Raw genomic sequence first — 9583 nt, forward strand, 5'->3', positions numbered from 1 at the left:
ATTATTTTGACTACTCAAGTTTTCTTTGCCTTCCCATATAAATCTTACTTTTAGTTTTACGATTCATTTAACAGCAAGTGGTAATCATCAAACTGGTCATGGTTATCCTCAAGTTATTACCCTAGCTGTGTTGTCATTTCTCAGGGTTGATCAGATAACCTAGGGTCAGACTTTGCTCACATAAGATGAATCATATGAATCAGAATCGGTTTGTCACCAGCATTTATAAAACCAGAGGTAGAAAAAGAACTAGGTCTGGGAGCACGTGCATGGTCTTAATATAGGAAATCTTTAGCCTGGAAGGAGCATTACAATTATTGAGCACCTACTTTGCAAGCACCAAGAAGGTGGTAGACGCTGTCCAAGGTGCTGCCCGTATGCCATGTCCGCCATTCTGGGAGCTCTTATTCCAAAAGAAAAGGGTCCCGAGACCTTGAATTTTGGAGTTGGATAGGCTTGGAGTCTCTGCTTTACCAATCAGTGGAGGGCCTTAACAAGTGACTTGGCCTCAATGACCTCCCCTGTGAGATGGGGCTAATTAGAACACCTGAGTTTTGAGGGTTGTTGAAGATTAACTGAGATGAGAGAAGTAAAGCACATGACACAAGGCTTGCTAAGCGCTTTGAAGCTTTTGGGGGTGATGATGATAATAAAATAGCACGCGCTCTGAAAGGCTCCCCCAGATGTTATCCTTGGCCTCAGGGCTACCTGGAATTTCCGGCTACGCAACAGAGAGGTCCTGAGGCTGGCAGTTCTGGGAGTACAACTCTATTTCCCACTTGCCTGGTCCTTTGGGGCCATTTATTTCCTCGAGACAATTTTGATTCTGGGGTCTGAGAGTTGGTCCCAGGGCGCTGGGCCAGCGGCGCAATGTCAGAGCTATTCCAAAGGACCGAAAGGCACCTCTTCTCCAGGCGCCCTCCTCTGCGCGGGGAGGTGGGCGGGGGCCCGGATGAGGGCGAGTCCGCGTAGGCCGACTCCCTCCCTGCCCTGCGGCGGTCGACTTGCTCTATTTAGTTCCCTCCTCCCACAGGCTGGGTCTCCAGGTGCCTTCCTTTAATTAAAAGTCTTTAGCCTTCCGCGACACCGGCCCTCATTTGCATGGGATCCCTCCCTTTATGCAGCCTCGGTATCAGAGCGAGTCAGGAGGTTGACGAAGCGTCCTCGCGCCGCGTCCCGGGACAGCCGGCTGAGCCGAGCGCCCCGTCCCCGCCGCGGCCCCCGGGGACTCCGCACGCCGCGGGGTGGGGAGCTGCGGGCTTTCCAGCGGCTCTGGCTCGCCTGGCTGGACGCAGGCGGGAGCGGAGACGCCCGAGGCTTCCCGGAGCCGGCCCGGGACCTGGCCCGGCCTCCCGCCTCTTCGTGCTTACAGCCCGCGTCCCCTTCGGTCCTCGCAGCCTGGGCGGGGTCCTCTGCGTCTCCGCAGCCTTCGGAGCTGCTCTGTACGCCTCTGAATCCGAGCGGAAGGCGGGTGTTTTCCAATCATCTGTGTTTGCCAGACACTGGTTCATGGGGTACTTGCAGGGCAAGTCATGATTCACGCCCCAAGGAGCCAAGAGCGGATCAGAAAATTGTATTGGAGATTACGCAAAGAACGGTGATATCAAGGCAGAAGGTGGTTAGAAACTGTAGGAAGGCTTCACCTCAAGGGGCACTGGAGCTCAGAGGAAAGCAGGAAGTGAACTGCTGGTTACTGCCAGCACCTTACATTTTAGGAGAAGGGGGAGGGTGGAAAGGAGGAAGAGGAGGAGGAGATTCTGATGTTTAGAAAAATCAGGCAAATTCACCAAGGTGGTATAGATGGTTTAAGCCCAGGCCAGCCCTCCTTCGGGGCCCATCTTTTCCCACTCAGAAGGAAAGGAGGCGTCCACCCTGGAGTGACCAGACTCCTTCCCCTCCAGGTGCTTGTGGACCTGGGAAACTCTAGGTCAAGGTCTTTGCTTCTGATCCCATAGTGGGCTCTACCTCATGGTTCTGGTTTCCTCAGCAGACTTAGAATTTTCTGTAGAACGTTCTCCAGTCTGTTCAGCGCCCCATCCACTGGAGTCACTCCATCACCAGCACCCCCGATGTCTCAAGACCAGGGAGGTAAAAGCAGTCAGCCCTTTTTGCGTAGCAGGCCCAATTCTTAGAGATAAGAGGAAGTGCAGTGAGTGCGGCTCTGTCTTTGCTTCTGTTTTTACTCCGTTTCTCACACTGATTCTGAAGACCTCCCTTCTCCCATTCTGTGAACGAGTATAAATCTTCCTTTTTAGGAATCCCATTTCCCTTTTTCATTGGACTTGGCAGACACCATGGGGTCCTGGAGTTACTGTGACTCTCTCCAAGCAGAGTGCCTGATACAGACCAGACAACCACGAAGGAGTGGATGAATGGGTTCAGGATCCGACACAGCCTTCCGTGTTCAAGACAGAGGAGGCAAGAGACATGGACCAGTGTGGGGCTGGTCAGAGCCCCTCATTCACTGGCTTGTTCCCCAACCACCCCGTAGTCATCTGGGGTATAGACACCAGGCTGTTGTGCCATCGACCCCTCCTACAATACTTCAGGAAAAGGTAGGCAGCATTCCCTCTCACTTGACCATGGGAAGCCTCTGGAACTGGGAGTCTGAAGGAGCCCTTTGCCTCCTGGAGCCAGCCCAGCCCAGCCCAGCCCAGCCCAGAAGATGGTCAGCTGACAGTACTCCAGGTCCAGGAGAGGGCAGGGTGAGCTCAAGACTTACTTTAGAGGTGTGTTTTTAAGGCATTTTCAGGAGGGCATTCCCCTTCCCTACTAGCTGGGGGAGCACATGATACAGAAGTCTTCCATTAGCATTTCTCAGCCCTCCACCCCAAAGAGCGGTGGGCTCTCCCTTCTCCCTTGCCGTGGGTGCTTAGGCAGATTGGGGGAGGTGGGAAGACTGCCGTGAGCAATGGCAGCAGTGAATACCTCCAGAACACCTTTCAAAAGCATTACGTCATATCATCCTGGTGAGCCATGGCTGATGTTGGTGTTGATCTGCCTCATGGGTGAGCCATATCCACGGTTGCCTAACTCCTGAGTGTTGGGGCCAGGATATGACCAGAGACTAGAGCGGTTGGGAAAAGCCATCTAGAAAGCAAGTGGGGCCTGGAAAGGACCCTCACCTCTCCAGGCTCTCCCGGGAAAGTGGAATCTTCTTGAACAGGACACTTGAAAGAACACCTTCCTTGAAATGGCCTCCAGGAGGTCTCTCCTCTAATTTGGACACTGCGACTGCAAAGATGTGTTAAAACACAAACATTTGTGATGAGAAGAGTGTGAAGTATGAATTGTAAGGCCCAACAGACTCCAGCAAGCACTGGGTCATTTGATAAGCTTGCTGTCACCTGGAAAGCAGAAAGCATGAACCTCAGGGGATGGCCCCACAACTTGAAAGAGCTGTGGGAGGACTGGAGATGAGGAGGGAAGGAAGACAAGGGTCTGAGCAGTGAGGCTTGTGCTCTGAAGCATTAAGGGAGGGGAGGTGAGGGCTGGAAAAAAGACCTCCATGGGCCAGATCCCGAGACTGCCTTGCTCCCTCTGTGTCCTCATTGCCTTGCATGACTTTGGGTACATGTAGGTTCTCAACAAATATTGCAAGTAGTAAGTATTGGGGCACCTGGATGTCTCAGTCAGTTGGGCACCTGCCTTTGGCTTGGGTCATGATCCCAGGGTGCTGGGATTGAGCCCCACATTGGGTTCCTTGCTTGGTGGGGAGCCTGCTTCTCCCTCTCCCTCTGTCTGGTGCTCCCCCTGCTTGTGCTCTCTCTCTCTGTCAAATAAATAAATAAAAATTATTTTTTAAAAAGAAGAAGTATTAAGTATTAAATGAGGATGGAGTCTATTTTCAGATTGGATCCTTGTGAGAGAGGATGTGGGGTGGGGTGTATGCTTGCCAATGTGCCTGGAAGCCCTCCTTTTCTCATAGTGCCTTGGCCACATGAAAAAGACATTTCCTAAAAGGTTTAAGAAAGTGTCATTGATTTTAATGGTGACTATACAATTAGGCTTGGCCTGAGTGTGGGTTCTGTGTGACTGGGTGCTGGCTTGGTAGAACATAGACAGTTCTTCACTGAGGAGGTGAAAGGAAAGGTCTGGGCAGGTCTAGAAGCTCAAGGAATGTTCTTCCTATAGGAGGGAGGCTTGTCTCCACCTAGTGAAGACCTAATAACATCAGCAGGGCCAACCCACGGTTTTCCTGGGTGATGTATCCATTAAACTCTTTAGTTGCAAGTAAAGGCAACTAATTTGGATCAGTTAGAAAGAATATTTTCACTGCCAAAGCAAGTAGAATTTCTTCTCCCTCCTTTCCCCCTCCTTTTTCCCCTCCCCCTTCTTCTCCCTCCTCTGTCCTACTGTCCTCCTTCTCCTTCCCCTTCCCTCCTCCTCCTCTCCCTCCCTACTTCTCCTCCTCTTCCCCCCTCCATAGTCCTCCTTCTTCTTTCTTGTAAATTGACTTCTTTGGGCTTTAAACCTGCCTCTAGCCCTAATATGTGGATTTGGTGATTTAACACATGAATTCATTCTTGGCATTTTAGGAGCAGCTGTGATCAAATCCTCAGAGGTGATGCTCCCAGCAGCTAGCATGGAGACATCTGGGATGCTCCTTTGAGTCCAGTAGATTCTTTATTCTGTTCTGGCTAGGCATTCCGGCTGAGAAAGGGGTCACATGGCCTTTTCTAGAGACAAGTCAGGAAAAATGGTGGAGGCGGTGGACAGTGGTTGAGGTTGGTGAGACTTACTTTTTGGAGTCAAAGAGAAAGAGAGAGAAGGCTTCCTCAGGCATGGAGTCTCTCTCCCTGCATTTCATATCTGCGTGTGCATGTACACGGGTGTTCTTTCCATTTGCCATCTTTGAAGTCTGCAAAGGGTTAGAGGTTGGCAGGACCAGCACTGGTCAAATTCACAAGTTTTGTTCCACTTTTAGCTCCTATTTCCTTCTGGGGAGTGGGGTGGGATACAGAACAGGCTGGGGGAGGGAGATGGGCAGCAAGCAGGACAAATCCCTGAGGACTAAGGCAAAGGGAAAAACAAGTCCATGAGAAGCTGGTCTGGATCTGTGAAGGTCTGAGCACTTCACATGTCCTTTTGGGATTCCCAGCCAGTGTCCTTGGTGGTTTCTTTCCATTGAGTAGACTGCCTGTAAATCAGGTAGGGGCCACCAGGTGGGGAAGTGTCTGGATTACAACCTTGGACTCACATGATTTCCCATGAGTGTGGGTAACTGAGAAGGTAACAGGGTTTAACTATCATGATTAAAACTGTTCCTAAACACACACACACATACACATACACCAAAATATTAATTATTGAGATAGGACTCCTCCATCAGCAAGTGTTGTAAATTTATGAAAGTTACTTAGTTACCACTAATCTTTGCGGGGACTTTGTTGCTAAGTCCCCTCTGAAATTCTAGGAGACCATAATACAAATTTCAAGATGGTTTATTGTACTTATCTTTGATTTTTCCTAGCTCTTTAGAAATGTGGGATCTCACTCCCCATTCCCCATCTCTTTCTTTCTCTCCCTCGCTTTCTTCCTTCTTTCCTTCCACTCTCTCTTCCTTCCATCTTTCCTTCCTTCCTTCCTTTCTTTTTCTTTCTTCCTTTCTTCCTTCCTCCTTCCCTTCCTTCTTTCCTTCCTTCCTTCCTTCCTTCCTTCCTTCCTTCCTTCCTTTTTAAGTCTTATTGATTTATTTGAGAAAGAGAGAGGAGGGAGGGGCAGAGGGAGAGGGAGAGAATCTCAAGCAGACTCCATGCTGAGCATGAAGCCCAACTTGGGGCTCGATCCCAGGGCCCTGAGATCACGACCTTAACTGACTGAGCCACCCAGGCACCCCTTCATCTCTTTCTTTCTTACAGGTTCCTTTGGCTCTGTCTCTTTTAGCATCGATAACCATTCCACATCAATTTCCTCAACTTCTTTCTGCTCTATTTAAAAGGTGTCTCTATCTCTCCACTCATCCATTCTCCCCTTTTCTCTGGTGTATTAGACACAAACTTGGTGTACTTTCTTGGATTCCTTCAACTGCCTCCTTTCTCTTGTTTGGAGCACATTCCATCCTCCTACTTCAAGACTTGATTACACTGTGAGATTTGTCATGTTGGTGGACGAAGATTGAATGTTGACAATCCAGATGTTCAGGGACATTTGTTTGCTATTGGGTAAGTCTTGATTGGTGGGAAATGAAACACTGGAGGAGGATGGTCACATGAATTCTCCCATCTCCTTTTAGTGGATACTCTACTGAAGGTATGGTTTAGTTCTTGCAACCCTTGCAACCAGCATGCTAAGTGAATGTGTTTGTGAGTGAGCTGCTGTGTGTCTTCCCAGTTTGTTGTCAAGTTTCCAGCAACACAGTCATGCATTTCAGCACAGTGCTTCACCCCTTCTCCTGCCTTACTTTCATCTCTTAATCCACACAGTCCTGGCCTTGCACCTTTCTGCCAGGTAAAGGATCACATCTTCAATCCTTGCCTCAGGCTCTGCTTTCTATAGGATCGAGGCTGAGATAGTTGGCGTTAGAAGACAGTGCCCCCCTTCCTTCTCAGGACAGTTCTCTCACTTGGGTTCTCATTTCAAATCTCTTTCTGCCTTCTCTGTGCTTCATTAACCATTCTTCAATTTCTTTTTTGAGATACAATCAACATATATATTTTTCCATTGTTTTGAGTTTCCTACTTCTTCCTCTTTATGGATTCCTTTCTCTTAGTCTCCAAATGTATTCAAGTATTTCCATGAAAGATAAACATTCCCTTTACTAAAAGTGCTTAATTGCATCTCTTCACGAACAGATTTCTTATGAAGTTGTACTTACTGCCTTTATTAGTTTTCTAGGGCTGCTATAACAATGTAGCACAAATTGGGTGGGCTTAAGGCAATAGAAAGGTGCTTTCTAATGGTCCTGGAAGCTAGAAGCCTGAAATCAAAGTGCTGGCAGGGCTATGCTTCCTCTGAAGCCTGGAGAGGAGGATTCTGCTTTGCCTCTTCCAGGTTCCTGTAGCTCCAGGCGATCCTTGGCTTATGGCAAAGTCACTCCAACATCTGCCTTAATCTGCAGGGGCTTGGGGCCCTGTGTGTTTCTTTGTCTTCACAGGGTGTTCTCCTCTCTCTTGTAAGGACATCAGTCATATGGGATTAAAGGCCTGTCCTAACGACCTCAACCTAATTACTTTCACAAATACCTTATTTCTTTAATAAGGACACATTCACAGATGCCAGGATCAGGATTTCAATATCTCTTGGGGGGGGGGGGGGGACACAATTGAACCCATAACACGGCCGGAAGGTCCTTACTACCAACACATTCCTTGGCTTCTATAACTGGGTTCCTCTCCATACTTTGTTACTTGTAAACCTTCCGGTAAAGGTCACCAGTGTCACATTCAATGGCTTTTCTCAGTCCCAATCCTTGTGACAGGCTTGTGGTTTTTTGTCTGGTTACCTTTTCCCTCCTCCCTGAAGCCCTCAGCTCACCTGACTTCTGGGTCGTTGTGCACATCTGGGGCTCCTTCTGTCTTCCATATTGTTCTGCATGCACCTTCTTCTCTGGTTTTTCCTTCTCACCCCCTCTCCTGTTCATGATGCATTTTAATGTTGGGGCCCTGGTCATATTCTCTTCTTTCAACACACTCTCTCCTCTGGCCTACTCCCAACCTTCACGCTTCAGTGCTCTCTTCTAAGTAGATAACAAATATATCTCTCTCGTCCAACTGTCTCCTGAGCTCAGGGTGAGCATTGCCGCTTGGAAATCATGGAAGGGCCTCAAAGGTAATATATCCCAAGCACAGCAGATTGCCTTTACACACACACACACACACACACACACACACACACACACACACCCCGATCAAAGAAACAACTCGTTTCTCTTCTTGGCTTCCCTTTTGCTCATAACACCGCCACACCCTCCCATTCTTTGTTTTCAGGTACCCATGTCCGTCTTTGTGAAATTGTTCTGAGACATCAAGGAAGACCATGACATTTTGAATGTGGACAGGCTCCCGCCTAAGTGGGCGGGAACTGTCCAGTGAGATGTGCCTTATTGCCACTACTGTGGACCCGGATTTAGACACAGGCTGTGGAGGCCTGGGGAGGTCTTGTGTGTACCTGATTCTGTAGGCTAAGATGCTCATGGCAACAATAGCTCAAGTATATGGAGCAGCTGGCTTGGGAATATGGATACTTCTGGGCCTGGTTTCAGACGTAGCCAGGCCCAGGGGCGCCTTCTCACTCATATGCTGTTGGTTTTGGAATGTATGACTTTCACATGAATTCTCCCTTTTTTCAGAGCCACTGGCGGGGAGTCTTACACATAGCTAGCTTCTCATAAATGTGGTTGAATAATGGAACTTGCCTGGTGCTTATCTCTGACACATCGAGGGACTTCCCCAGGGCCCCCTGTGTGGTCCCCTTGCAGGCCATCTGCATGATTTACTCTCTCCATAGGGCAGTGGCAGGCCGAAGGGTCTTCTCCCAGCTCACCTGCTTGCAGTGTGTTGGTGGGAGTGCAGTCCCCTGGCACATTTTTACCCAGCGACATCCACCCGCAGTACCGTGGAATGCTGCCTGGCAGCAGAGCATCTTGGGATAACTTAGGGATATTGTCCTGATGTGGGTGGATCCTTGGGTCTGGAAGGCTCAGCAGAGGGAGGAGAGAAGAGAAGGAGTGTTCAGAGGTAGTCCAAGTGCACGTTCTATTCTTCACCTGTTGGGACCTTATAGCCTCTTTCGATAAAGGAAGCCTTGCTGGTTAGCCGAGGACCGGTATCAGTCATGTATTTAATATCTCACTAGAGAGAGCCTGTTACTGTGCCTTGTCTTAATGTAGTAGTTTATACATTATAGGGCAGAACAGGAATGCAGGTTTTATCTTATGCTGACATTTAATTTAACTTATTTTACTCATAAGTGTGTGTGCGTTGGGGCGGCAGGGAGTGAGGATGTGGTGGGAGCCCGGACATGGCCTGAGGTCCAGGCTAGGTCCAGGCTAGGTCCAGGTTGCTGACGGCTCCAGAAGACACTGCATGGTTTGGGAAGGCCTTTGGAATCTGAGCTGTTTGTTTACAGAGCCCATGAAGGGGCTCCAGGCTGCAGGTCATGTCTAGGCAAGGGGGAGGCAGGTTGCAGACATTGCGGGGGGCTGGGGACCCCCATTTCCCTAACATTCAGGTCTCCCATGTCACACAAAGTCTTCTCAGCCTAGGTGTCCTGTTCTCTGACACTTGATACCACTGCAAACGGGCTCACTGGGCAATGGTCACTCAGGCTCTGGGGTCAGACAACAGAAGGAAATGGAGGTTTAGTGAGGAGTCAGCCACACAAAGTCCCAGGAGGATTGTAGTCACAGCAGAGGCAAGATAAACACAAGACTCCCTGAGCCCATGTCTGCCCAGTGGCTGCCTTGTCATTCCCCTTAGCCCACTGTTTCCCCATCCCGGAGAGCAGTGCCCATCTGCTGATCAGGCCCATTTCCTCTAGCTCTGTGCTGGAGATAAAGTAAGCAGTGAGTCTGCTCTATGCCAGACACCTGCTGGGCACTAACTCCTCTGATATCAAGGAGCCTTAGTTCAGTGAAGCTGCA

At 49.3% G+C, this 9583-nt stretch overlaps 1 pseudogene; it reads right to left on the reverse strand.

Moving 5' to 3' along the window:
- Positions 1-208: 208 nt before the first annotated feature.
- Positions 209-314, reverse strand: LOC125110174 (uncharacterized; annotated as a pseudogene).
- Positions 315-9583: the final 9269 nt, after the last annotated feature.

This window comes from Lutra lutra, chromosome 9 (assembly GCF_902655055.1).
Source record: "Lutra lutra chromosome 9, mLutLut1.2, whole genome shotgun sequence".
In the NCBI taxonomy this organism is placed as follows: Eukaryota; Metazoa; Chordata; class Mammalia; order Carnivora; family Mustelidae; genus Lutra; species Lutra lutra.